The sequence below is a fragment of the Schistocerca cancellata genome, chromosome 5 (assembly GCF_023864275.1).
Source record: "Schistocerca cancellata isolate TAMUIC-IGC-003103 chromosome 5, iqSchCanc2.1, whole genome shotgun sequence".
Taxonomy (NCBI): domain Eukaryota; kingdom Metazoa; phylum Arthropoda; class Insecta; order Orthoptera; family Acrididae; genus Schistocerca; species Schistocerca cancellata.
In genome coordinates this window covers 244,928,558-244,951,359 of record NC_064630.1, presented here as the reverse complement: position 1 = coordinate 244,951,359, position 22,802 = coordinate 244,928,558, and positions in this window count along the sequence as shown.

The window sequence follows — 22,802 nt, the reverse complement described above, 5'->3', positions numbered from 1 at the left end:
TATCGTATCGCGACTTTGCTGCTCGCGTTGGTCGAGATCCAATGACTGTTAACAGAATATGGAATCGGTGGGTTCAGGAGGGTAATACGGAACGCTTGGCTGGATCCCAAAGGCCTCGTATCACTAGCAGTCGAGATGACAAGCATCTTATCCGCATGGCTGTAACGGATCGTGCAGCCACGTCTCGATCCCTGAGTCAACAGATGGGGACGTTTGCAAGACAACAACCATCTGCACGAACAATTCGACAACGTTTGCAGCAGTATGGACTACCAGCTCGGAGACCATGGCTGCGGTTACCCTTGACGCTGCATCACAGACGGGAGCGCCTGCGATGGTATACTCAACGACGAACCTGGGTGCACGAATGGCTAAACGTTATTTTTTCGGATGAATCCAGGTTATGTTTACAGCATCATGATGGTCGCATCCGTGTTTGGCGACATCGCGGAAAGCACATTTGAAGCGTGTATTCGTCATCGCCATACTGGCGTATCACCCGGCGTGATGGTATGAAGTGCCATTGGTTACACGTCTCGGTCACCTCTTGTTCGCATTCACGGCACTTTGAACAGTGGACTTTACATTTCAGATGTGTTACGACCCGTGGCTCTACCCTTTATTCGATCCCTGCGAAACCCTACATTTCAGCAGGATAATGCACGACCGCATGTTGCAGGTCCTGTACGGGCCTTTCTGGATACAGAAAATGTTCGATTGCTTCCTTGGCCAGCACATTCTCCAGATCTCTCACCAATTGAAAACGCCTGGTCAATGGTGACCGAGCAACTGGCTCGTCAAAATACGCCAGGCGTTACTCTTGATGAACTGTAGTATCGTGTTGAAGCTACATGGGCATCTGTACCTGTATACGCCATCCAAGCTCTGTTTGACTCAATACCCAGGCGTATCAAGGCCGTTATTACGGCCAGAGGGCCGGCCGGGGTGGCCGAGCGGTTCTAGGCGCTACAGTCTGGAACCGCGCGACCGCTACGGTCGCAGGTTCGAATCCTGCCTCGGGTATGGATGTGTGTGATGTCCTTAGATTAGTTAGGTTTAAGTAGTTCTGAGTTCTAGGGGACTGATGACCTCAGAAGTTAAGTCCCACAGTGCTCAGAGCCATTTGAACGGTCAGAGGTGATTGTTCTGGGTACTGATTTCTCAGGATCTATGCACCCAAATTGCGTGAAAATGTAAGCATATGTCAGTTCTAGTATAATATATTTGTCCAATGAATGCCCGTTTATCATCTGCATTTCTTCTGGGTGTAGCAATACTAATGGCCAGTAGTGTATAAAGAAACTGGTGTTTTATCTCGTTACAGCTGCTGATATTTGATGATATCTGTACGTCGGTTTGTGAGAGTTATTGGTTAGTTTCAGAGGGAAAGACGAATTCATGCCGATGTGTTATCTACCCTGACAGGACATTAAGGAGCGTACAGATGGCGGTGAGCGGTATTCGAACCAGATTCTGCGACAGATATCCACATTAGTGTTACCATCCAATAAGCTAGCATCAGGAAAGTATCAAAGTCCATATTAGTTTAAAGTAGAAAGGGGTTAGAGGTAGCTAGACTTGGTACCGGTCGAAAATAATTACATGTAAGTGCTGCATCGAGTGAGAGTGCTTGAAGTATGAATGTGTAGGCTGTGCTGGATTAGCTAATTGGGGTGCATGAGTGATGTTGGCAAACTAACAAAACACTGACATACACTATGGCAACATGGCTTCACCACTAGAAAATGATCAGTTTAAATATTTAAAAAAGCAATTAATTATCAATGGTACCACAGTTTTCTTACAAAGAACCTTAGTAGCAACATTGTTTAAATGACAGAAAGCAGTAAGGCACTTTTTTTGCATTAATCATATTGTAAAGTGTCAACTGCAAACATTTCATATTTTTGTTATGGTTTTCCATGCGTGTGTTTTTATACACATTCATTGCAAAAACACAGTGCTAAAAGATGCGCAAAGGACTGTGCGGAGGACTATGGTGTCCAAACGGCGAGCGAGAAGTGGACTGTGACTGTACGTGGCTGGGTGCCGGGCAGGCGCCATACGTCTTAACGTGGCTGGCGTGGCCGGCGTGACGTAGCGCGACCTTGGGCGTGGCTGCCGGCGTGACGCCTCAGCAGGGCGACCACCCTCAGCGAACGGTCAGCTGACGTGACGTCACTGCACACTGCATGGCCACATCAGCAGCTGTCAGTTACAGACGTGCCCCCCCCCCCCCTCCCGACTTGACAGCGCTGGAAACCAGCTAATATGATGACACTGGGGCAGCACAGGGTACTACTCGTCCCTTTCACTCGTGCCAGCGGAGAGTGGAAGGAATTCCACGCACTGCAGATGAAAGCATGAGCAGGGGTGCCCCACCTGCAGCTAGCAGGTAAGGAGGGCTTGCCCCTGACCTCATACGACCTCCTAGGGCAACACCGACTCAAAGGAAGGCCTCGGCGCTTGTTGGTGACGTCACGTCAGCTAGGCACGGCGAACGCCAGGTCTGTTGCAGGCAGAAACGCCTGGGCGTGCTTATCACTATAAATCTCTTATTTTTGGACAAACTGTTTGGTATTGTTTTGGATTCTGCAGTTTTATTTAGATGAAAGATTTTCTTACTATCGTAAAGCTACAAATGAAGATCATAGTTCTGTATTACTGAATCCTGTCGAAACAAACGTAGATCAATATGAGAAAATGCTTTGCCCCATTGCAAGCTTCGGAAATTTTACATTCAAGAAACTATATTTACTTGATCCATTTTGCTATCGTAACTTACCCCAACCCTCTTACAATGAACTCGTTTCTTTTATTTATTTGTTTATTTTCGTTTGACATCGTCACTGGAAATGTGGACTAATTTACGTGTGCAAATGTCCAACTGTTGCCAGTCATTAGATTACAGTCGTTTTCAACGAGAGAAATTCTAAACAGGAAACAAAATAGCTTCATACATTGAAAATACTGCTAAGCTTAAACTTTTTTAAACAATCACATTAGAAAAGATAAATATACCCCTCTTGAAACTGAAAGGATAAACTTTATACTATAAAAAAAATTATTTGATAAAACAAGTATCTCTCTTTTGCGTCTTCTTCTGTCTCCCACCTCCTCCCCCAACGTGTATAATCGCAAGATTTTCATTAACATTCAGTGCTCCTCACCCCATAGTCAACCTTGATACCTAAAGAAGAGCACCAATATGTTCACAGTTTCTTGTAAAAGCAACCCTGTACAAACGTAACTCCCCCAGATTTACAAATAAGGTAAAGAAGCACGAATTCTGTTGCTGCTGGACCATGAAGTTGTTTTTGTATGTCAATCCTTAAAACAGGTGGAAATTTAAGTTCAGGAGTACACTATTTGTTAAGAAGTGTAATGAATTGCACAATTAATTGACTGCAGAAATCTCTCAGAACAATGTGTGGTGGTCAACTACCGCCAATAGTTTCACATTTTCCTCTGTCAGGGAGGGAGACACCACCATTATGAGTATGCCTACAACAGACCTGGCCTTCGCCGTGCCTAGCTGACGTGACGTCACGAACAAGCCCCGAGGCCTTCCTTTGAGTCGGTGTTGCCTAGGGCCACCGCTGTCTGCCACAAGAGTCTCGAGGGACCGGACCTTAATGTAACGCTGCTGCCCACGAGAAAGGATGGATCAGAGAGCGCCATACCAAGCGGTTGGCGTATCTGGACACTTGCCACAACACTGACAATTGCTGATGGAGGACTGTCTTCAACAAGAGTGAGAGTTTGTCAACTGTCCCCCATCTCCGGTCTGTCAGTATTCCAGATTGGCTCCTCTCAGAATATGCAGAGTGGAGACTTGCACCTATAACGATTCCTTACTTTAAACTACATACGATGAGAATTTAACGTTAATTATTTTCATTGCGTAGGTAAGACTATTATAAGCTGAATACTTTGTAGGAGGCCAAATAAATGTTTGATTTCATTTTAGAGGAGCGCTAGGCTCCCTACAAGTTTACAATTTCACGAAATAAAGTCCAGGCCACAATACACATATCTGACCCAAATGGTATTGCTGAAAATATGTGACCCGTCGCAAATTTGAATTACTGAAATACTCAAACTCAAATTAAATAAGGATTCCAAATGATTTCGTGGCCTCTGCTTTGAATGAAAATTGCAAAATAACTTAATATTTAAATCTGCCACGTAATGGCGGCGAATTGTTGCCAGTCAGCGATAACGGCTTTTGGGCGTCATGGCAACTGAAAAATACTAATTAATCTCTCTCTTCAAGTGAAACTTTAAGATGAGGTGCTTGCATTATCTTACAATAATAACATAAGCTATTTTTGTACAAGTATTTTAAGCAGTAATTCACATACGCACGTCAACATCGTCTAGAAGAGAAAACAATAATAACATCTGCAAACATTAAGCGCTACACACAATCTTCATACAACAAAATTGTTTTGTCTATCTTATGAATAGTTACACAAAGATATAAATATTTTATTTCAATATATTTTTTACTGCGATATTAATTGTCGGCGATAAGGTGTTTTTCTCATCAGGGGATTTACATTACATTATTTTGTAAATATTAATTGTACAGTTCTTCACAAATGCCCTTTAAGTCTTGGTTGTTTTATTTTATTCACGTTTTTTATATGCAATGCACACACACTTGCCGTAAAAATCGCCTAAGGGACACTACACTGTCCCCTGGGCTACGAGGAACATAAACTTTTCAAATGATGAGCCTTTTAGACCACGTGTCACTTTAAGATTGTTCGATTAGAACTCCTAGTCACTTGATTTTCGTGGCACGTTGTGCCTGACTTTTACATAACTCCCTAATATGGTATAGTCTGTTTCTAACAGTTGGGGACTAAAATTGATATTAAACTCCTCCATTCGGACGCGGGCCGCAGGGAAACCCCAGAAAACCTCGGCGGAGCTAACAAACTATACCTTGTACATTGATTGATACAGATTGATTATACCTTCGACATTATGACACGGACATAGGAAAAAGACAAATAATATTTCACTAAAAAAGAGAAAAAACACATAAATATCACATGTTGTTAATGTTGTGGTCTTCAGTCCTGAGACTGGTTTGATGCGGCTCTCCATGCTACTCTATCCTGTGCAAGCTTCTTCATCACCCAATACGTACTGCAGCCTACATCCTTCTGAATCTGTTTAGTGTATTCATCTCTTGGTCTCCCTCTACGATTTTTACCCTCCACGCTGCCCTCCAATACTAAATTGGTGATCCCTTGGTGCCTCAGAACATGTCCTACCAACCGATCCCTTCTTCTGGTCAAGTTGTGCCACAAACTTCTCTTCTCACCAATCCTATTCAATACTTCCTCATTAGTTACGTGATCTACCCATCTAATCTTCAGCACTCTTCTGTAGCACCACATTTCAAAGGCTTCTATTCTCTTCTTGTCCAAACTGTTTATCGTCCATGTTTCACTTCCATACATGGCTACACTCCATACAAATACTTTCAGAAACGACTTCCTGACATTTAAATTTATACTCGATGTTAACAAATTTCTCTTCTTCAGAAACGCTTTCCTTGCCATTGCCAGTCTACATTTTATATCCTCTCTACTTCGACCATCATCAGTTACTTTGCTCCCCAAATAGCAAAACTCATTTACTACTTTAAGTGTCTCATTTCCTAATCTAATTCCCTCAGCATCGCCCGACTTAGTTCGACTACATTCCATTATCCTCGTTTTGCTTTTGTTGATGTTCATCTTATATCCTCCCTTCAAGACACTGTCCATTCCGTTCAACTGCTCTTCCAAGTCCTTTGCTGTCTCAGACAGAATTACAATGTCATCGGCGAACCTCAAAGTTTTTATTTCTTCTCCATGGATTTTAATACCTACTCCGAATTTTTCTTTTGTTTCCTTTACTGCTTGCTCAATATACAGATTGAATAACATCGGGGAGAGGCTACAACCCTGTCTCACTCCCTTCCCAACCACTGCTACCCTTTCATGTCCCTCGACTCTTATAACTGCCATCTGGTTTCCGTACAAATTGTAAATAGCCTTTCGCTCCCTGTATTTTACCCCTGCCACCTTCAGAATTTGAGATTATTCCAGTCAACATTGTCAAAAGCTTTCTCCAAGTCTACAAATACTAGAAACGTAGGTTTGCCTTTTATTAATCTAGCTTCTAAGATAAGTCGTAGGGTCAGTATTGCCTCACGTGCTCCCATATTTCTACGGAATCCAAACTGATCTTCCCCGAGGTCGGCTTCTACCAGTTTTTCCATTCGTCTGTAAAGAATTCGCGTTAGTATTTTGCAGCCGTGACTTATTAAACTGACGGTTCGGTAATTTTCACATCTGTCAACGCCTGCTTATAATAGTGATCATTTCCTGTATTGTGTTGTGTTACAGAATGGCTCTAAGCACGATGGGACTTAACATCTGAGGTCATCAGTCCCATAGACTTAGAACTACTTAAACCTAACTAAGCTAAGGACATCACACACATCCATGCCCGAGTCAGGATTCGAACATGCGACCGTAGCAGCAGCGCTGTTCCGGACTGAAGTGCCTAGAAACGCTCGGTCACAGTAGCCAGCTGTGTTGTGTTAGTTCGTGACCCTGGCACGATATTAAATTATCTTGTTGACGACGAATTCTTCGTTGCGCTGCTGTGTCGGTGGCATCGTCTCGCGCCGTCGTGACGTCTTGTGCCCGTAGCGGTAGAGCGTCGCCTGGAAACCGATGTTTTCCTGCTTGAACGCCCGGCCGGAAGCTGCAGTCAGCAATCCGTGTTGGGACCGTCGTAGTTCTGCTAGCCTGGTGTGTCAGACACGCACCGTCCGCTCACGTTCTCAGCATGGCACAGAATGCAGTCTCGAACAGTCCATGCAACAAATGTACATCGGTTACAGTTGACTGTTTGCTATCACACGTTAAAGCTGTGGGTTGGAAACGGCTTAATATGTAATATTGCTTTGTCGAGGCACAGGTTCTGTCACTTGTCATTTCCTTCCTATGTGCATGAAACGTGGTGCTGAAAGTTGCAGTAGTTAATGAGCAGATCACGCAATCACATATCTGATGAAATCAATTCACAACAAATACCAATGTTTTATATTTGATTTAGGCGATGCAGTCCCGCCGTAGGTCTTGTTATTTGAACGTCCCACTACGCTGTTCGTAGCATCGGATTGTTGGCGCGCCGAAAGTAGCGTCCAAACCAACAATATCGCGTTTACACGTTCGAACACACACTTACTACAGGTTTTGTGTTTCACCCCATTACGTTTACAAACGTTTTGCCATTGTTCGTACATCGTACGGCTAACGCTGCACTACATATGCGGGTACACTATCCAAGTTTCTCACAAATACAGTTTACAAAGTTTACGCATCACTTGCTAATATCAACACACTTTTCACAGTTCTTGTCAGTTTAGCTTGTAGTATGATTTTGATAACAGTGTATTAGATGATTTTAGGGTACCAGTTCACATAGCAACACAATTGTCTGTGCACATATATAAACATAATATAATGAAGCTAATATGTATTATGCACCTGCTGCCAAGGCTTTTCCAAACACTGGATACACTTGACTTACAACCGATTCTGGCCTGACTTTGTAATATTCTCATATTTATAGCCAATGAATTCTTTCGCAATACTCATTTATACTTTGATCAGGACCGCTACACATGTTCTTGCTCCATAAACCAGTAGCGAAAATGCGAGTCCTATACTGAAATTAAAATTTAGGTCAAAAGCCCAAATTTGAGCAGTGTCATGCACGTACATGGTATGATCTGATAACTGAACTTTACTTTCTGTTTCAAGGTACAGCGTCATAGATGCCACGTGGTGTTTGCTTATAAGAAGATAAAGCATACATCCTTGTATTTTCATATATATTCTCATTTGACACATTGAAATACTCAGAATAATCATCAACTAAATATGTACTATAAATCCCACAAAATCTTACACATACGAAAGCTATTCTCAAATGGAATAACTAAGGTAATCAAAGACCATGATCAAATGAAAAATTTACTAGTGGACTTAAGGTCTCTTATCCTTTTAACATTATCTTATTACTGACTTTTTCAAATGTCCAAGACTTTTAAGTATTCACTTCAAAATGAATGAACACGTTATTTAATCACCACAAAAATGTTAAACAGTTACTCTTAACTACAATAAAATACCTTTTAAAATTCTATATTAACTTACATACTCGACATGTGACACATGAAATTCCTTATGCTACAATACAATGTTTCATTGAATAAATTTCTTTAGATCTTTGTAGGGACATAATCCTTTTATTTTTACTGTTTTTATATGTGGTACAAGGTAGCTGCAATTGTGCGGTACCTGCACAATTTTGTATGGGCCTGTGTATATAACATTTGCCACTTTTTGTTTTTCTTAGCAATTAGCGAAGATTTTTGGTGGCTCCTTACTAATTCGTCTACTTGATATTCGATGGTTTTCTTTATATCCTTGTCGTACCGTAATTTTCTCTGGTGAGCACACTTTGTTATATTACTTGCTGCTTCCTTTATTTTCTCTTCCTGAGTTTTATCTGGACGTGGTAGTTTTGGCAACGGTGTAATCCATTCATTGGGTTCCGATGTGCGGAATAATAATTCGTGGGGTGTGTAGCCTGTTGAAGGATGAGGCAAGTTGTTGTTCTAGGCTCGCCGGCCTCGTCCTCATGGGTATAATAATTTTATTTATGCTCCGTGCATCTAACACGAGTGTAATCTTTCCTCCTGGCTTAGCTACGGCTACGAATGGTCTGCTCTATGGTGACAGGGGGGATTAGATATTCCCCATTGCAACATCTTCTGGATTTCTTTATTTACCGCTTCTTTCTTGGTCCACGGTACAGAGTATGACGCATGACAGTATGTTTCGTGGGGGGACACCTCTATGTTGTATATATAGCCTCTCACAATTCCCGGTTTTTATGAGAATACTTCTCGGTAATGGTTTAACATCTGAGTGAGATGATGTCGCTGAGGTATTATTAGATAATCTGATTCTCGCACTTTGCTGTCACTAATTTTTGTCCAGCTAAATGTCTCTTCTTGAACAGTGTCTAGAGTAATATTCCTCTTGTCCCTTTAAGTCGCTGCGTATTTGTAACATCTGCAGCCCCCCGCATTTAATTTGTATACTTCGGCAATATTTACCGTGTATCTTTTCTGTTCGTACTAAATCCCGTACGACCATACTACACTCCTGGAAATGGAAAAAAGAACACATTGACACCGGTGTGTCAGACCCACCATACTTGCTCCGGACACTGCGAGAGGGCTGTACAAGCAATGATCACACGCACGGCACAGCGGACACACCAGGAACCGCGGTGTTGGCCGTCGAATGGCGCTAGCTGCGCAGCATTTGTGCACCGCCGCCGTCAGTGTCAGCCAGTTTGCCGTGGCATACGGAGCTCCATCGCAGTCTTTAACACTGGTAGCATGCCGCGACAGCGTGGACGTGAACCGTATGTGCAGTTGACGGACTTTGAGTGAGGGCGTATAGTGGGCATGCGGGAGGCCGGGTGGACGTACCGCCGAATTGCTCAACACGTGGGGCGTGAGGTCTCCACAGTACATCGATGTTGTCGCCAGTGGTCGGCGGAAGGTGCACGTGCCCGTCGACCTGGGACCGGACCGCAGCGACGCACGGATGCACGCCAAGACCGTAGGATCCTACGCAGTGCCGTAGGGGACCGCACCGCCACTTCCCAGCAAATTAGGGACACTGTTGCTCCTGGGGTATCGGCGAGGACCATTCGCAACCGTCTCCATGAAGCTGGGCTACGGTCCCGCACACCGTTAGGCCGTCTTCCGCTCACGCCCCAACATCGTGCAGCCCGCCTCCAGTGGTGTCGCGACAGGCGTGAATGGAGGGACGAATGGAGACGTGTCGTCTTCAGCGATGAGAGTCGCTTCTGCCTTGGTGCCAATGATGGTCGTATGCGTGTTTGGCGCCGTGCAGGTGAGCGCCACAATCAGGACTGCATACGACCGAGGCACACAGGGCCAACACCCGGCATCATGGTGTGGGGAGCGATCTCCTACACTGGCCGTACACCACTGGTGATCGTCGAGGGGACACTGAATAGTGCACGGTACATCCAAACCGTCATCGAACCCATCGTTCTACCATTCCTAGACCGGCAAGGGAACTTGCTGTTCCAACAGGACAATGCACGTCCGCATGTATCCCGTGCCACCCAACGTGCTCTAGAAGGTGTAAGTCAACTACCCTGGCCAGTAAGATCTCCAGATCTGTCCCCCATTGAGCATGTTTGGGACTGGATGAAGCGTCGTCTCACGCGGTCTGCACGTCCAGCACGAACGCTGGTCCAACTGAGGCGCCAGGTGGAAATGGCATGGCAAGCCGTTCCACAGGACTACATCCAGCATCTCTACGATCGTCTCCATGGGAGAATAGCAGCCTGCATTGCTGCGAAAGGTGGATATACACTGTACTAGTGCCGACATTGTGCATGCTCTGTTGCCTGTGTCAATGTGCCTGTGGTTCTGTCAGTGTGATCATGTGATGTATCTGACCCCAGGAATGTGTCAATAAAGTTTCCCCTTCCTGGGACAATGAATTCCCGGTGTTCTTATTTCAATTTCTAGGAGTGTATTTTCATTCAACATGCTAACCTCTCCGCTTGAGAGGTCAGTTTGCGCCTTTCTCTCGCTAAGAAAGTCGCACCCTAGGATGCAGGCCACACGTAATCCTTTTGCCACTAGAAAAGCACATTTTATGGTGTCTTTCCCAAGGCATAATTCCACCCACACTTGGTATTGAATGTTCTGTGTCTGCGCACTAATTACTCCAGTAACACGACAGTTATGCACTGGGTAAGCAGGCATGTTGCGATTATGACTTAAAGTTTTGAAAAGATCGTAGCTCAGTACATTAGTTGTAGCTCCTGTGTCTACATATACTTCTATTGGGATGTTATTTATTGCCGGCCAGGGTGGCCGAGCGGTTCTAGGCGCTGCAGTCTGGAACCGCGCGACCGTTGCGGTCGCAGGTCCGAATCCTGCCTCGGGCATTCGTCCTACGTTTTTGATTCTAATTCCCGTTATTGTTGTTGTTATATCCTGGGTGGTATCGTTCTTCGCATCTACGTTTTTTGCTATACCACATTTGACCATTTCCATTTCTCCTATTGGGTGATGTTCGTTATGTTGTTCTCCTTTACTGTTGTTGTTATTCCCGAAGTTGGGATTTGAATTCCGGTTTTCATGTTTCCTCGGCGGAAAGTTCCCATTTTCTAGGTCACGATTCGTCCGGCATTCCTCTTGTGATAGGTCTATCTCGTCTAACACCGATAAATTTCTCTCCACATTGTCTTCTGCAACATTGATTAATTTCTCACGAATGTGACCTGGTAAGCGAAGTTTTAAAATACGTATCATATCTCGTGCAGATATGGGCTCATTCCAGTATCTCGTCTCATTAATATACTTTTCAAAATATTTCCGCAGGGTACCTTGTTCTGAATTATACACCTGAGGGCTACAGACTTCCGTCCTAAGGCGTTATTGTATTACCTTTGACCAATATCGACCTAAGAATGCCTTTTCAAATTGTGCAGCGTTCTGACAATTATCAATAATTTCATTCGCCCACAGGGCAGCTTCACCCTGGATATGCGCTATTATAAACTGAACCTTCTGTCGACCGTTCCACGCACTGGGTAAAATATTCCGAAATCCCTTTGTAAATATCACAGGATGCACCGATTTCTTTTCTGCGTTGTAAACTTGAAACTGGCGGCGTTTTATCAGACTCTCGTCTATAGGAGTAGTTACAGTAGAGGAAGTTGGCTCCATGTGATTATGCATTGCCAGACTCCTCTGTACATTTACGTCTAATCTATCAGAATTCAATACGGACTGATATGACCCATATGTGATATTTACGTTGCAGTAAGTATTTCGGCGTAGTGTATCTCAGTTATGGTTTTTCTGCGCCTGTGAACGCGCACGTTCTAGTTTGGATGTAAGATATGTGATCTCTTGTTGCGACTTTAATTAACCTTTATTGTAATTTCATGCCTCAGCTGAAGCGGGTTGGCAGCGGCCTACGTACTCCGCTCTTCGACCAAACGACACAACATAATTACACGGAAGGCATAGAAAAATATGGTAAACTCGACAGTGGCATTGGAGATTTGTAGCTCGCTTCAGTTTTTCCACCTACGACTTGACGCGCTTCGGTTGCTCTCTGTTTACAAACAGCTATGCCGTTGGTTATTTGCTGCATAGCAGCGTTCACTTTATTCTCTATTTGTTCCGAGATCTGACTGTCCTTCTCAGTTTGCCAATCTTGGAATTCCTGTTCTACGTTCTTAGCTTCTTAGGCTAAATGTTGTTCTATAGTTTCCTTTTGCACTATTGCAAGGGTTTCCATACGGTTTGCAGGTTGTTCGACCTCGTCTTTTATAATGTTATGTGCCGTTTGCAACGTTTGCACATCTTGTGCCATGTTTCTGACCATGTTCGACAATTCGGTGTATACCCTCTTCATTTCATTTATCTGCGACTGTACTTTTTCGAACTGTTCATTCATGCACTCTATTAATGCTTTGTCTCTTTCTTCAACTTGTTCCCTTATTTGTTTAACTAGCTGGTTATTTCGTTCCTCCTTGATCCTATCTCTTTCTTTCGTTTCTTCTTCCCGTAACCCGTCCCTTTCTTCTAACTTCCTGAGTAGTTCCGCGAACGGGTCGGGTATCGGCGAACATACAGGCGTCGTCGTTAATCTTTTCATTGTGATACAGCTACTTGCCCTAGTAGCGGCTATCTGTTCTGGTACTTCTCTGTACTGACTAGATCTTGGTGATTCACCATAAAATAGCTTATCACTGTTATCATTCCTGTGGTTACTAGTAACGTCTACCATCTCCGTATCACGATCAATATCGATTAATAACGGAACATTATCCTGCACATTTGTATCCTGATTCTGCTGTGGCTCCATGCTCCATAACTCGTCCAACTTTACCCATATTAACCAGAAATCCACACAAATTGATTCACACGCTTTAACAGTATGCACTTACACTGGCTACTGCCTTACAGTATACCTACTTACTACAAATACTGGTTCTGATCTACAGTAGCATATTATGTTTTCTGAAAAATGGTTAATATCTCTAAACTCACAGTGCTATCACTTGCTTAACTGTTGTTATCATAAATACAAACTATTTCCTACTCCACTACGCACCATGTACCATCTATTCTCCTGTACTTTGATGACACCAAGCCTATGCAGCAAGAATTGATGAATTGTGGTCTTTACCTTTTCACTTTTCTGTTTGTATATGTTTCTCCGTCCTCCCGGAGTCTGTCAAGGTTCTTCTCTGCTACACACATTCGTAATGTTTATACATGAAATAAAAATTTGTCTTGTATTAGCATACATGGACAATTAAGTAATATACATATGTATACATGACTACTATTATTTTCTCAGCTCCAACGTTACTGGACGACATTTATAACGATTCCTTACTTTAACCTACGTACGATGAGAATTTAACATTATTTTCATTGAGTAGGTAATACCATTATAAGCTGAATACTTTGTAGGAGGCCAAATAAATGTTTGATTTAATTTTAGATGAGCGCCAGGCTCCCTACAAGTTTACAATTTCACGAAATAAAGTCCAGGTCAGAATACACATACATGCCTCAAATTGTATCGCTGGAAATATCTGACCTCTCGCAAATTTGAATTACTGAAATACTCAAACTCAAATTAAATAAGGATTTGAAATGATTTCGTAGCCTCTGCTCTGAATAAAAACTGCAAAATAACTTAATATTTAAATCTGGCGCGTAATGGCGGCCAATTGTTGCCAGTCAGCGATAACGGCTTTTGGGCGTCGTAGCAGCTGAAAAGTACTAATTAATCTCTCTCTTCAAGTGAAACATTAAGATGAGGTGCTTGCATTATCTTGAAATAATAACATGAGCTATTTTTATACATGTATTTTAAGCAATAATTCACATACACGCCTTAACATCGTCTAGAAGAGAAAGCAATAATAACATCTGCAAGCGTTAAGCGCTACACAAATGGTTCAAATGGCTCTGAGCACTATGGGACTCAACTGCTGAGGTCATTAGTCCCCTAGAACTTAGAACTAGTTAAACCTAACTAACCTAAGGACATCACACACATCCATGCCCGAGGCAGGATTCGAACCTGCGACCGTAGCGGTCTCACGGTTCCAGACTGTAGCGCCTAGAACCGCACGGCCACTCCGGCCGGCTCAGCAGAACAGTCAAGAGGGGAGATTCAACTGGTTTGTGCAATGTGGGGACGGCTTCGTTTTTGCTAATCCGACCACCGTACCGAAGCTTGGTGGAAAGTGGTGGTGATTCTTCTGTTCTTCGTCTACTGGTCCTCCCCTGGTGGAGAACTTCAGATCTCATCCTGGTCAATGAGACTTGTGATACGCATCTTGGAGTGGACTAAGGGGCAGTGGCCAACTGTACCGACAGTGGAGCTGCCTGTCATCTCGGACATAAAGGATAAAATACTGCTGCACCAGTATAGGGTTGTTACATAATATCCACAGCACCCTGTTCTCAGGTGACCGATAGTTCGAGCTATACTTGGGCATAGTGGATTCCATTTGAATAGGTGTGGGCCTCACAGTGGTTTGATGTAAACGGAGTCAGATTGTGCTGTAAAAGAGATTAATTCAGGGGAGAATTTGTATAGCTTCCACCTCAATGTATGCTTTGCCAATTAATCACCATTCATTTTCTGATTTGTATTTGCTATTTTTGTGTAAGATTTGTTAGCTAGTTGTAGTTGAGTTGTTTTGGGGGAGGTGACCAAGCGGCGAGGTCATCGGTCTCATCGGATTAGGGAAGGAAGTCGGCCGTGCCCTTTCGAAGGAACCATCCCGGCATTTGCCTGTAGTGATTTAGGGAAATCACGGCAAACCTAAATCAGGATGGCCCTTACGCGGGATTGAACCGTCGGCCTCCCGAATGCGAGTCCAATATGCTAACTAGTTGTTGTTACAAAAGGATTAGTGCACTGAGAGGCAAAGAAACTGGTTCACCTGCCTAATATCGTGTAGGGCCCCCGCGAGCGTGCAAAAGTGCGGCAACATGACATGACATGGACTAATTTCCGAAACAGTGCTGGAGGGAACTGACACCATGAATCCTTCAGGGCTGTCCATAAATTCGTAAGAGTAAAAGGGGGTGGAGATCTCTTCTGAACAGCACGTTGCAAGGCATCGCAGATATTATCAATAATGTTCATGTCTGGGGAGTTTGGTGGCCAGCGGAAGTGTTTAAACTCAGAAGAGTGTTCCTGGAGCCACTCCGTAGCAATTCTGAACGTGTGGGATGTCGCATTGTCCTGCTGTAATTGCCTAAGTACGTCGGAAAGCACAATGGACTGAATGAACGCAGGTGATCAGACAGAATGCTTACGTGCGTGTCACCTGTCAGAGTCGTATCTAGACGTATCAGGGGACCCATATCACTCCAACTGTATACGTTTCACACCATTACAGAGCCTCCACCAGCTTGAATAGTCCTGCCGCCACGCAGGATCCATGGATTCATGAGGTTGTCTCCATACCAGTACAGGTCCATCCGCTCGATACGATAGGAAACAAGACTCGTCCGACCAGGCAACATGTTTCAAGTCATCAACAGTCCAATGTCGGTGTCGACGGGCCCAGCCGAGGTGTAATGCTTTGAGTCTGCAGTCATCATGGGTACACGAGTGGGCCTTCGGCTCCAAAAGACCATATCGATGATGTTTCGTTGAATGGTTCGCACACTGGCGCATGTTGATGGCCCAGCATTGAAATCTGCAGCAATATGTGGAAGGGTCGCATTTCTGTCAAGTTCTCTTCAGCCGTCGCTGGTCCCATTCATGAAGGATCCATTTCCGGCCGCAGCAATGTCGGAGATTCGATGTTTTACCGGATTCTTGATATTCGCTGTGCACTCTTGAAATGGTCGGACGGGAAAGTCCCCACTTCATCGCTACCTCGGAGGCGCTGTGTTCCATCGTTCGTGCTCCGACTACAACAACACGTTCTAACTCACTTGAATCTTGATAACCTGCCATTATAGTGGCAGTACCCGATCTAACAACTGTGGTAGTAACTTTTTGTCTTATAAAGGTGTTGCTGATCGTAGCCCCATATTCTGCCTGTTTATATATCTCTGTATTTTAATACGCATGCCTGTACCAGTTTCTTTGGTGTTTTAGTGTCATGTCTTAGTTTGTAAACTTAAATACGCCACTGTTCTCATTCATACTTCCTCGACTATTCAGTTTTTATTTTATTGTGATGTTCCGTGGGTACACCAGCCATTCAAGGTTCACCCTTATTAAATTAATTAATTCGATTATTAATTTGAGTTTTGTAAGTCACCTCAGTCATAGGCAACAAAACTGCCCTGAGTAAATTCACTAATTCATATATAATAATTTAGGGTGTAGCTCACGATTTTATCTCAGAATAGTAATATTTAGCATCACTCAAATGTAAATTTATGATTAAGGCAAGCGTTGGCTTCCATCAAGACGCATGATAGAAGTACAAAGTAATGTGGGATTCTGGATAAAATATTAGTCTTCTTAAAACGTTTTGTTGTGTCGTCTTTTTCTTCAGTTTTGCTCATTGAAAGTCAATGGAAGAAATGGTTCAAATGGCTCTGAGCACTATGGGACTTAACATCTGAGGTCATCTGCCCCGTAGAACTTAGAACTACTTAAGCCTCACTAACGTAAGGAAGTTACACACATCCCTGCCCGAGGCAGGATTTGTACCTGCGACCGTAGCGGTCACGCGGTTCCACACTGAAGCGCCTAGAACCGCTCGGTCACAAAGACCAGCCCAGTGGAAGATCGCTTGGCAAGAGATAAAATAAAATTTAAGTTAGTTTTCCTTTGAGTTGCCTTTTTCAATCAAGTATGTTTCTTTTGAATATACAGTTTGTTAAATATTCTATTTCTATAATTTATACACCGTCTCGATAGTTACGATGTAATCAGTTTACATCGACGCTTTAAAAGTATTTTGTGTTATTTCAAATACATCTCTCTCTTACCCTCCATCCGTTAATACACTCTCAGTCCTCCAAAAATTACGGAAACGATTTCGTCTTGCATTTATTCATTGTTAATTTGTCCTCCAGTCTCTCTCCCACTCTTCCTCGCCTGGCTTACATTATCACGTCCATCACCCTTCTACTCCACTCTACCAAAACGTTGTAAACAAATCTAGCGATTTCCACTGAAACTATAAGTTCTTGTTTAATTTCTGCTCTCTTTACTGCCCTCTATCATTCCTCTCAAAACATGAAACTGCATTCTTTCATATCCCCTCACGTATAATCCATTCTTCGTTCTGAAAACATTCCATCCTTTCCCCTCTGTCCTAAGATAAAACGTACGGTAGCATACGCCTAAGTAAGGAATACTTTGCAAACTTTCCATTCTTATTTTGCACTTCTGCACTCCTATCCATTCCTGGATCCCTCCCACCTGCTACCCCTCCCTTGACATATGCGTCCTCATCTATAAAATACTATACAATTCACAACTGAATGTTTGACAGGCGGTTCTTTGAACCACCACTGTCTCTCCAGTTCCGCATAATACAACACGAGATACCCTTCTTTGAACTTTTTGATGTTTTCTGTCAGTTCTACCTCGTTGTGATCCCATACTGCGCAGAAATACTCATGAAGAGGACGGACAAGTGTGCTGTAGGCCATCACTTCAATTGATTTGTTGCATTTTCTACATATTCTACCAAATTCTTCACAAAAATTTCCATACGACACTTCCAACTTAAGTTGTTCATGACCGTAGCTCATAGATATTTAGTTGTGTCGACAACCTTTAATGTGACTGATATATCGTGCAAGCGACGTTTAACGGAATTGTTTTGGTATTCATAAGGAGAACCTCAAACATTTTATTGTTTAGGTTCAATTGTCACGTTCTGCACCGTGAAGATATATTTTCAAGATAATTTTGCAATTCGCTTTTCTCTTGTGAGGAGTTTACTAGGTAGGAGCTTTACCTGCCACATATCATAGAGATATATTCTGATTGTCTGCTAAATAGTTTATGTATATTAGAAATAGTAGAAGCTCTACATCACTTTACCCTGCAGAATCACGCTCACCACTTCCATTTCACTAAGTGACGCCCCGAGCTTTACTGCGAACTGTCAGCTTTCAGACAGGAAATCATGAATCCAGTGGCAAAACTGAGATGATAGTCCATAGGAAAACAATGTGTTTGGAAGCCGCTTACGAGAAATTACATCAAAAGCCTTTTTGGAACTCTATAAATACGGAATTATTCTGAGGGCCCCTGTATGCAATATGTCGTGCGAATGAAGAGCCAGCTGTGTCTCACAAGAACGATGCTTTCCAAATCCATAGTGGTTTGATGTCAATAGGTAATATGTTTCGGTGTATTTCATAATGTTGGTACAAAGTATTTGTTCATCCGTCCTGCTAAATTTTGCTGTCAATGAAATTGATCTGTGGATTACGTTTATTTTGTTTCGTATGTATTTCGGTAGTCTGTGCAACTTTCGATTCTTCTCCCTCACCATAAATACCAAAATACTCCTCATGACGTTGTAGGAAAAGTAATAAATCCGCTGCATTGTGGATGCACAACATGTACTCGTGGCTTGGGCCATGAAAATGTCGACGCACTGTAAAGAGTAAGACGCAGTAGCTCTCAGTTCCAAACTGGTGCGAGAGTAACATTTTACCTCTCCTGTGGCACAACTAAAACAGCTATATAGAACTCAAAACGACATCTTTAGAAATTTTCTCATCATAAGACGTTCGCTATGTTCATTAACCAGTAGAGTTAGAGGTAAGAAATATAAAATACCGTGGAACTGCTACTGAATATACAAAAATCTATAAACGAAATCGTATCACTGAATACTCTTAACTGCATTTCATACAGCAGCTACTCTCACGGTCACATAGTCCTATTTACGTGTAGCCCGGTAAAGCTACTTGGATATGACAAGAGACTTCACGTTTAATTAAGACAGCCATTCATTGTATGCTATTATGATGAGACACCAGATGTATTGTTGTGGTCTTCAGTCCTGAGACTGGTTTGATGCAGCTCTCCATGCTACCCTATCCTGTGCAAGCTTCTTCATCTCCCAGTACATACTGCAACCCACATCCTTCTGAATCTGCTTTGTGTATTCATATCTTGGTCTCCCTCTACGTTTTTTATCCTCCACGCTGCCCTCCAATGCTAAATTTGTGATCCGTTGATGCCTCAGAACATGTCCTACTAACCGGTCCCTTCTTTTTGTCAAGTTGTGCCACATACTCCTCCCCAATTCTATTCAATACTTCATCATTAGTTATGTGATCTACCCATCTAATCTTCAGCATTCTTCTATAGCACCACATTTCGAAAGCTTCTATTCTCTTCTTGTCCAAACTATTTATCGTCCATGTTTCACTTCCATACATGGCTAAACTCCATACAAATACTTTCAGAAACGACTTCCTGACACTTAAATTTATACTCGAAGTTAACAAATTTCTCTTCTTCAAAAACGCTTTCCTTGCCATTGCCTACATTTTATATCCTCTCTACTTCGACCATCATCAGTTACTTTGCTCCCCAAATAGCAAAACTCCTTTACTACTTTAAGTGTCTCACTTCCTAATCTAATTCCCTCAGCATCACCAGACTTAATCGACCACATTCCATTATCCTCGTTTTGCTTTTGTTGATGTTCATCTTATATCCTCCCTTCAAGACACTGTCCATTCCGTTCAACTGCTCTTCCAAGTCCTTTGCTGTCTCTGACAGAATTACAATGTCATCGGCGAACCTCAAAGTTTTTATTTCTTCTCCATGGATTTTAATACCTACTCCGAATTTTTCTTTTGTTTCCTTTACTGCTTGCTCAATATACAGATTGAATAACATCGGGGAGAGGCTACAACCCTGTCTCACTCCCTGCCCAACCACTGCTTCCCTTTCATGCCCCTCGACTCATATAACTGCCATCTGGTTTCTGTACAAATTGTAAATAGGCTTTCGCTCCCTGTATTTTACCCCTGCCACCTTCAGAATTTGGAAGAGAGTATTCCAGTCAACATTGTCAAAAGCTTTCTCTAAGTCTACAAATGCTAGAAACGTAGGTTTGCCTTTCCTTAATCTTTCTTCTAAGATAAGTCGTAAGGTCAGTATTGCCTCACGTGTTCCAACATTTCTACGGAATCCAAACTGATCTTCCCCGAGGTCGGCTTCCACCAGTTTTTCCATTCGTCTGTAAAGAATTCGCGTTAGTATTTTGCAGCTGTGACTTATTAAACTGATAGTTCGGTAATTTTCACATCTGTCAACACCTGCTTTCTTTGGGATTGGAATTATTACATTCTTCTTGAAGTCTGAGGGTATTTCGCCTGTTTGATACATCTTGCTCACCAGATGGTAGAGTTTTGTCAGGACTGGCTCTCCCAGGGCTGTCAGTAGTTCTAATGGAATGTTATCTACTTCGGGGGCCTTGTTTCTGCTCAGGTCTTTCAGTGTTCTGTCAAACTCTTTACACAATATCATATCTCCCATTTCATCTTCATCTACGTCCTCTTCCATTTCCATAATATTGTCCTCACGTACGTCGCCAGATAATAAGATGTGCAATGTGTGCGGTAGGCGTGTTTGCCAGTCAAGCTCCTTGGTTCTGTCTTCCAGATCGCACCTGTTACTCTGCACTCAAATATATCTCATTTGTTGGCAACAAATGTCAACTGCGAAGGACAGATCCCTGTGAAGAAATTCGCAACAAAAAACGCCTTCTTTGTGACACCAGATATATATAAATAACAATACATTTTGTGGACATATACAGGCCATCGTTTGCGACAGTGCTCGTTACGGATTACCCACTATTTTCTCCTTATGAAATGACCACATGGTACTTCAAATTGCCATCAGGCGGCACTGATTTAGGTTTACGGTGACCTCCTTAAATCTATTAAAGCAAATTGCAGGACGAATCCTTTTAAAGGGTACAGACGATGTCCTTCCCCATTCTTCCTAGTTTGAGATTCTGTTTCGTGTCTAATCTCTTTCTCGACGAGATGTTGTACCATACAACTCGTTCCTTTCTTTTAACCTCAGTATTATTATTGAAGGCAAGTGTCGCACGAATGTTAATTGGTCGTCACACTTGGCATTTGTCGGATATCCTTTCGTTGACCACAGTAGTAAATCGCAGAAACATCCTTCATGAACGCCTGTTCGTCTTTCTGAATGTGGTGATTAATTTATCTCAAATCGAGCATACTTGAAACGACACAAGTTGAGTTTCTCAGTAGCACTCACCATCAGGGCACAGGTGTTTCAGATTGCTCCTACTGTGTTCACCGTTTTACTGAACACAAACAGAACATAATGTCATAAATGTTAGACTTTACTCCGTTTTGGACTAACTTTTCTAATGCAATAACGACGCTCCTCATGATGTCAAAAATGAGAAATATTCAAGATGTCATGGCACAAACTATTCTACAAATTTCAATAAAATAATACTATACTGAAATACGCTTATAGCAAGTTGCCATACAAATTGGCCACAAAACGTGCTGAAACATGGTATTATATCATACACAAATTACATAACGTTATACGTGTTAATTCAAGCCCAGGAAACATGTTTCCGCAAGACTTTTCTATTACTGGCTAGTTGAACGAAACTATCTCTGGCCTTCTGTCATACTGGTGTTCTTAGCAGAGAGATGGAATACGGCTTAGAAAAGAAAGGAAAAGGATGGGTTTGATATCACGGCTTTGCATTCGCGCTGCATGATATTTACTTCTACACCACGAATAGGTTATTCACAACAGCTGAAGTGGAAATCAACACTTCTCGTACTTTGTGCTGCATACCCTATTATGACAAAAACACGTTACTAACACATGTGAAATTCGGTGGTTGGTTGGACTGAGGCTAGCTTGTAATGGCTGGGGTGTGGGTTAGTTTCCAGCTGCGGTACATACCCTCTTCACCTCAAGTAACTCTAAGTAAAGAACGCAGGACTGTGCCGTTATTCCAAATCAATATTAAACATGTACATTCGCTACTGACTTGAACAGGGTTGGACTAGTTTAGGATGTCAGAGGCGGAAGTCTCTGCTTGCAGAATCTCTGTCTCTAGCTTTCTTACAATAGTAATGTTATTTTAGTTCACGAGCGATTCGTCATAGGGTCATAGGACCTTCATTTCTTATTTTAAGTAACCTTGAGATTTTGAAAATATGGGCACTGTGCTGGAACTCGAGCTCCAGTTGAATTTTTTCCCTTGATTTGAACCAAGCGAGACTATACTGTCCCATCATTTCATTGTTGCCTCACGATACCAAATTCCTCCCGGTCTCTACGAACCGCGCGATCCTAACTCCTAGAGAAAAGGAATTTGATAGTCGACTCCTCTTTGTGTGGAGTCAACAACGACGAAATGCTTGGGGTTGGAGTCCCAGGCAGCGCAGAAATATTCGTTGCATTACCTCTAGTCATGTCCACGTCTCGCTACTCGTGAAGAAACAATAAATATTTCATGTCTATTCGTAACTATAAGACAATATCGAAAGGTGTCGGTCCTGAATCCCTGACATGTAAAAATAATTTGTATCGTCGTTTCAGGTTGCAGTGTTATGCTATTGGTGACCATGTTTAATATCTGGAATGTGACTGTGC